The following is a 7,226-nucleotide window of genomic DNA, read 5'->3' on the forward strand; positions in this document are numbered from 1 at the left end:
TAGAGAAACTTCAAGTATAGCTGTCTCCATCACCCACTTAGTGACTCTGAACTTTCTTATGTGTCACATCTCAAATCCATAATATTATGTCATCACTGGCAACATGCGCTGTTCGAAGACTTTAGTTTCCGTACGCTGCCTAGCTGAATCGGACTCGGTGGCTGATCTGTTTCTCGAAATTGGACTTACCTAACTTGGTTGTGTGTCCCAGTTTTACACACTCTTCTATAATTTTGAGCAAAGAGCTCTCAAAGACTACTGGGTGGGCCGAAACATAGGTATTAGACATGATTTTCGTCTTAGTCATGTTCATTTTCAGGCCCACCTGTTATGAAACTTTAATAAGGTCACTGTGCAGTACATCCGGTTTCCCAGTCTCGACGATAACAACTATGTCATCGAAAAATCGAAGGTGAGTAGCTATTGATGTTAATGTCAAGTGCATTCCAATCCAGAAGCTTAAAGACGTGTTCTAAAGTAGCACTAAAGAGCTTCGGAGAGTTGCGTCTCCCGTTAAGTGTTACTCTCTGTCACTGCAATTGGATTGGCCTCCTCGTCTGGCCCTGTATGTGCACTGACATGGTGGTGTTTTCCTACAGGTACCTACTTCAGCATTTGTATGTACCGGTAGTCAATCCGGAATCTAAATAGCGACCTTAATACAGCCCAAATTTCCACTGAATCGAAAGCTTTCTCAAAGTTCACAAACGCTTAGCAAAGTGGCCGATTATAGTCTTCAGTTATATGTATGTATAAAATGTTGCAGCTTCTGAATGTGATCTATGGTGCTTAAGCTATTTGAGAATCAAGCTTGTTCAGGATGCTGAAAGTCGTCGAACCTATAAGACTGACTTACGATAACAACAGCTTGTAGACATGTCTCTAAAGCGAAATGAGTCTATGTTTCTTCTTGAGTAATGTTTAACTTTGTAATTACAGTATGCAATAAACCAAATTAACTTGAATATAAGATTCACTATTAATTTGCACACCAGAAGGTACCTAGTAGAATGTGTAAGGTGACTCAATTAATACAAAAACTGCTTCTGTATGCAAATTCCAGTGAATAAACTATTATTTATTAAGGTGTTATCGCCTTTTTTGAAGAACAGGACCGTTACACTACAAACAAATCATCTTTTAAAATTTTGAAAATAAAATAATAAGAACCACTACGCTCCTGTGCCATGCTCTTATATTTTGCCAATATTTTTAAGCTCCTGCTCCACTCTATGATATCTTTCTTCTTCTGAGTCGTTCACTCTTGACAGAGTGGTCGTGGCTATGAATTTTTCACTGATGCTCGTGCGATCTCCCTCCAGCGACTTCTGTTGGTGGCATTATGTGCACACGTGGAGACAGGCGTGTTAGTTGCGGAGTGGATTAAGACTGTCCACCTAGTTGGGGAACGCCCACGTGGCCGTGTGCCCTCCACCTGACCTTATACCACGAGGTGTTCGATGGTACCACTCTTCCTCGTAATGTGCCCAAAGAACTTGGTATGGTATCTTTAATCCGGCGTTAAAGTTCCGAAGTTGCGTGTTTGTGTATCAGAGATCTACCGGTAGGCAAATGCATCTGCTCTATATTGTAGTCACATTTGTTGTCTTTTTTCCATGAGCTTGAGAGTATGGTCTTAGAAATTATTTATTATTTTCGGACGATAGGTCGTAAAGAAAGTCTCAACCACCTGGACAGTCCCTACCAACCTATTATTGGTAAGGTAGGCTCTGAAATAATACAATATTGTGTTGATTTTTGGTTACTTATATGATATCCTAGTGGTATTATAAGCGAGTACTTATTTCACTATCTATCATAGGTTTACATCGTCATCAATCGAAACTTTAGCTTTGTTTTATTGGCGTACAATGTTGTATGTAAGAAAAAAAAAATGTCATAGCAACGTAAAATATAGCATGTGATCATACAATAAAATTTTGAGTAACAAATGCCGATGTAAAATGTTGTATGTATTACATAACACAAAAATCAATATAATTCTGCAACGTAAACGGTTGTATGTCATTATACAACACAGTTTTTTGTATCCTCAACGACGTAAATTGTTGTAAGTAATCTATACAATAGTTTAGCTTGGCATCACTATTAACTTAGTAAAATATGATAATAGAATAAAAAAATGCGTAGACAACCGAGATATATCGGAGACTTGACTCACAAACCTGGTGTTTGAAGTCCGGCGTGATCTGTTGTATGTGTTACATACAAGGCGCAAATGCGTGACCTCGTCCTACGCAAAACGTTGTAAAGGTCGATGTGATGTTTTACGTCGTCGTCGTTTGTAAAATACAACATTATACGTCTCATAATTACCTTAAAAATAGCATTTTTAGCATTTTTTAAATTTGAATGTGTAAAATAGATAAAAATAGGCATTGTTATGTAAAAAACGCAAAATGCCAATTTTGTGGCTTACAACAACTTACGTGGGAGGTGTCGATAAGATCACAAGATTAGTGCTGTAAGCAACGCTATGCATTTTTCAATATTGAAAACGTACGACAGTTCGAGATGGCAATCGGGGTGGGTACGCCCCGTACACCCGCGCACAGCGTTCTATATCCTAGCGGTTTGAATTGAAAACGAGGAGGCCACTAGCAGTTTAGTAGGCAATAGAGAGATATGGAGTACCTAAATACGGCTACCCAACCCAATTATTATTTTTATAAGTAAAATGTTATTGTTATGAAACAATAACATTTTACTTATTCCTACTTTTTCCTCATCCCCAGAGTTCAGATACTTAAAATTATCCACTCTCTTGAGCCATAACTGCATCGCACTCAATTCAAATTAGGCCCACTGCAATAAAGGAAAATGAGTTTTTTTTACGAAGAGAGAAGTGTTGTTTTTATTGTGCAAAAAATACCATTTCTCCCTCTCCACTGATTAGGTAGTTCATTTATTCGAGGCGGATTTATTATGAGCTCATTTATTTTTTCGTTCTTTTATAACTTTTTTTGCACAAATCACGGGAGTTGATTCGAGTGTTGGAATCGATTCTTTTACGAGAAGGTATTGTGTACTTACTTAGTATGTGAGTAGGTACATTTATTTAACAACCTACGTTATAATAGGCATACTTACTAACGATGTAATCGTACTCGTAGCTATTGCTACGAGTACGATTGCTACGAGTAGCTCGTATGTAGGTAGTAGCTACGAATCTCTGAATTCATTCGCAGTATATGGTATGGCCCTGTACTTACCGGTGTATTTGGATTTGATTACTCATCTCTTATAAATTCTTTATTCCCCTACCTCATTGCTTAGGGTAGTAACCCTTTCCCAAATGTGAAATACACATTATTATAATACAATTGAGCGGTGATAGTCTGGTGGTTAAGACGTTAACTTCCTATTCGGAGGTCCGGGGTGCGATTCCGGGCACGCACCTCTAACTTTCTGAGCTATGTGCGTTTTAACTTTTAATCAATTACTTACTAGCTTTAGTGGTAAAGGAAAATATTGTTAGAAAACCTTCATGCCTGAGAGTTCTTCATAATATTCTCAAAAGGGTGTGTGAAGTCTGCCAATCCGCACTTGGCCATTGTGGTAGACTATATGGCCTAACTTTTCTCATTCTGAGGAGAAATCCATGCTGGGTAGTGGGCTGGTGATGGGTTGTTGATGTTGATGATAAAACAATTTGAAAGTTTTTTTAGAGCCAGATTAGCTGACCCTTAAACTAAATACGAATTACTAGCTACAGACCCTTTATTTTGCAAAAATGTTTACGAAAGTAAAATATAACCTAAGGTATGTTTTAAATATAAAAGTTTGAGTAAAATGCAACCAAATATTACAACACTACAATTACAATATAACTTAACATTATACTAAGAAGTAGAAATTATTTAACTTTCAACCGATAACGGTTGTAACGTGCTTAATAATGATTTTCTTCCCGCAATAATCCAATAACCATGTTGCAAGCAAAACAAAAGGAAGGGCACTCAATCAAGGAATAATGAGCAACAAGATTAGATAAAACGTTCGCCGGCGAAGATTCTCCCAGACAGGAGCAATAAATCTCTCAGCACCAATTACAACTATATGATTGTCGAGTCAGGACTCGAACCGGGTACCATTCGGACAATGGGCCTTTTGGGAAATACGCGACAAATGCCGGCGTGACCCGATGTATGGGTTCAGAGTTTCCGTTGGATTGTCTTTGCATTATTATTTAAAAAAAACTAGCTGAATCCGCCGGCTATGCTCGGATGAAGTTTAATATAATATCTATGTACCTACTATTTAAATATATATAGCATATGCATATATATAGCATATGTTACTTCTGGATAAAGTAGCATTTTTATGGTAAAAGAATGATTAAATTCAGTTCAGTACAATTTCAGAATCAAACAAACAAAGAGGTTAAAAAGACTGAAGAGCCAAGATCAAGAAGAGCTAAGTACTCCTTTAATTATGTACGTACAAATGACAGCTCTATCAGATTATCAGAAAATAAAAAAGTGAGTAGGTACCACTTTTAAAGATTTTTAGTTAATTAATTATTATGTTAACAGACCCCAATTAAGTGAAGCGAATTTCAAATTTTAAAAATGAAGAGTTACCACGGGATTTTAAAACCTAAATCCACGCGGATGAAGTTGCGAGCATCAGCTAGTATCTTATATTTATTAATAAGAGCAGAAAATTGCACTGTCGAGTTGTATGTGGATGAAGAAACCTCCCATAATAATGAGGTCACACCGCAGAAAGAAATGCTACTTGTAACAGCAATTTTGAGCTTTAAATATCCAACGCATGGGGAAAGTCTTAAGTTATTCGTTAGGAAAAGCCCATGGAAAAACCACAAAAAGTTAGTCTTATTATTCAAGGCCCCGCAACGCATCAAAACTTTTGTAGGGTGCGGTGTTTAGCGTAATAATTTATCCAAATACCAAGGGAAGTTTTGGTATTCTTTGTGGTTTCCTTTGTTTTAAATTTTGTACTAATTTATAAAAATATACTCCATGAATAACCAATTTATACTAGACTAGATGATATCCGCGACTTCGTCCGCGTGGATTTAGGTTTTTAAAATCCCTTGAGAACCCTTTGATTTTCCGGGATAAAAAATAACCTATGTCCTTCCCTGGGATGTAAACTAACTCTGTACCACATTTTATCAAAACTTACATATCACTTCAACAAAATATAGGATATTTTTGTACATATTTTTTCGCGTTTTCTGTGGTATCATATCAGTAATCATCAGTACTATTCGTTCGTTTTCGTTTTTGCTAGTGTTCTTGTTACACGGATACCCTGTATAGATACAAGCCTACATACCTGAAAATCTTGTCAAAAGACATAGAGATAGCCTGTGAATTGCTTTACAAAGAATTACCTTTATAGCAGGCTATTTATTTCACATGCAGCTGAAACTTAAGCAACCTCTTAGCGAAGGGGAAGCTAAGATGTACGACAGGAAGTTTTAAGTTATACATTTGAAAATCTCATATAAGTACATATGTCTCCCTAAGGCCCACCGAGATAACAGTTATAAAATCACATCAAAAAGACTATTCTTGATAAAAATATCCTAATCCTATATTGAACATTTAGTTATTCTATGGTTTCCTAAGCTACTAGTTGAGTTTTTTTATTAAATTACTCGCTAGCCTATATAGACTCTTCCCAAGGCGATGAGTTAAAATGATGATGATGTCCACCCTTTGACTCTTGGTGTTAAAATATGATGGAAGCTGGCTGACCTAGAATAGGTTTGCCAGTTTTATTAAACTCTACCAGGCTCAGAGTAAGTATAACGATATTTACTCTGTGCTACTAGGGTACTAAGCACAGACTACAGTTTATAAAGGGGTACTAAGCGGCATCGTAGGTAGGCGTATCGAAACGCTTAATCGCTTGACGGTGCTAATAACCACACTTTTAATTTAGAAAAAAAACATAATTAACGCCAGGGCTACCATATATTTTTGTAGGTATTTAGTTTCTTTAGTTTGTGTTAATTTCAGAGAGCCTAATTAACTTTTCAATGGCAAAGCGAAGCCGACAAGTCGTGACCGCGCCGCTACACCTCATATTAAGAGTAAATCCTTTCAAATGCATAAATAATTTAGCTGACGTGGATTAAAACCTTTTACGTTTACACCGAAATGTAACATGATTTTATTGAAATCAATGTTTGCTTCTTCGCAACAGGGTATTACGTACAATAATGACGCGCCTCGGGAATGCATATCCTTGGATCAAGACAATGCAGCGACATAATTATGTACACTAATCACGCTTTCTAACCCCTAGCTTACATTGACAAATATCTAAGTTGTATATTTATTTTCGACAAAACTTCTAGAAAAACTTGTTAGAATATGTCAACTATTAAACTTATATTATTATTGTGTAGAGCTAACAAAAAGTATTTTGCAAGTTTTGTAGAAATAACTCCTTCACAGCTTGTTATTGGTGTAAATTAAAAACGATATTATATACTCATGTTTTAGACCCTGGTGTAAACGAGGTGTTATAAAGCAATGCCTCGCGAGGCGATCAAGGTGGGGACTCAGCTATTCAAATACGAATAAAGGATATCCCATACCTTCCACCATGAAACCCACAAGACACACATTTTCAGTTCTGGAAATTCGAACGAGTCCTAAAATGTGTGAGCGTTGTCGTCTACTGATATCATCAACATTATTATGCTCCTATGCTTATTTTCCTAAATTAAATTAACTTGGAATCGAATTTGGAAAATCTTGCTTGTTATAGATCTTATGTCGCTATCTAAATGTTTGATATGTTGCTCATTCAATTTGATAATGTTTTATGTGAGTAAGTCGAATGTGCTATTGCTAAACAAGTAGATGATTTCAAATAAAATTATTTATAGAATGTTATAATAATATAGAAAAATGAATCACAATGAGTACAACGCTACACAAACTCCTTTCAGAAATCAGCGTGGCTAACTTTTAGGTATAATTTGGATCTGGTTGTTTGCGTTGACTACGATATTTATTTAATGAAGCGATTGCTATCCGACCTTTGCAAGTTATTAAAGATAAATCAGTTGAATTCGTCGAACAGGCCGCAAGAGACTCTGGCGTAGAAATCGATTCCTTCATAAATAATAGCTATTTCGCTATCAAAATAGCGTCTATTTAGCCTCGTTGCTGGAACTTGGAAGACGATATTCAATTTACTGGGTTTCAAGTTCGCGTGTA

The sequence above is a fragment of the Maniola hyperantus genome, chromosome 3 (assembly GCF_902806685.2).
Source record: "Maniola hyperantus chromosome 3, iAphHyp1.2, whole genome shotgun sequence".
Lineage (NCBI taxonomy): Eukaryota > Metazoa > Arthropoda > Insecta > Lepidoptera > Nymphalidae > Maniola > Maniola hyperantus.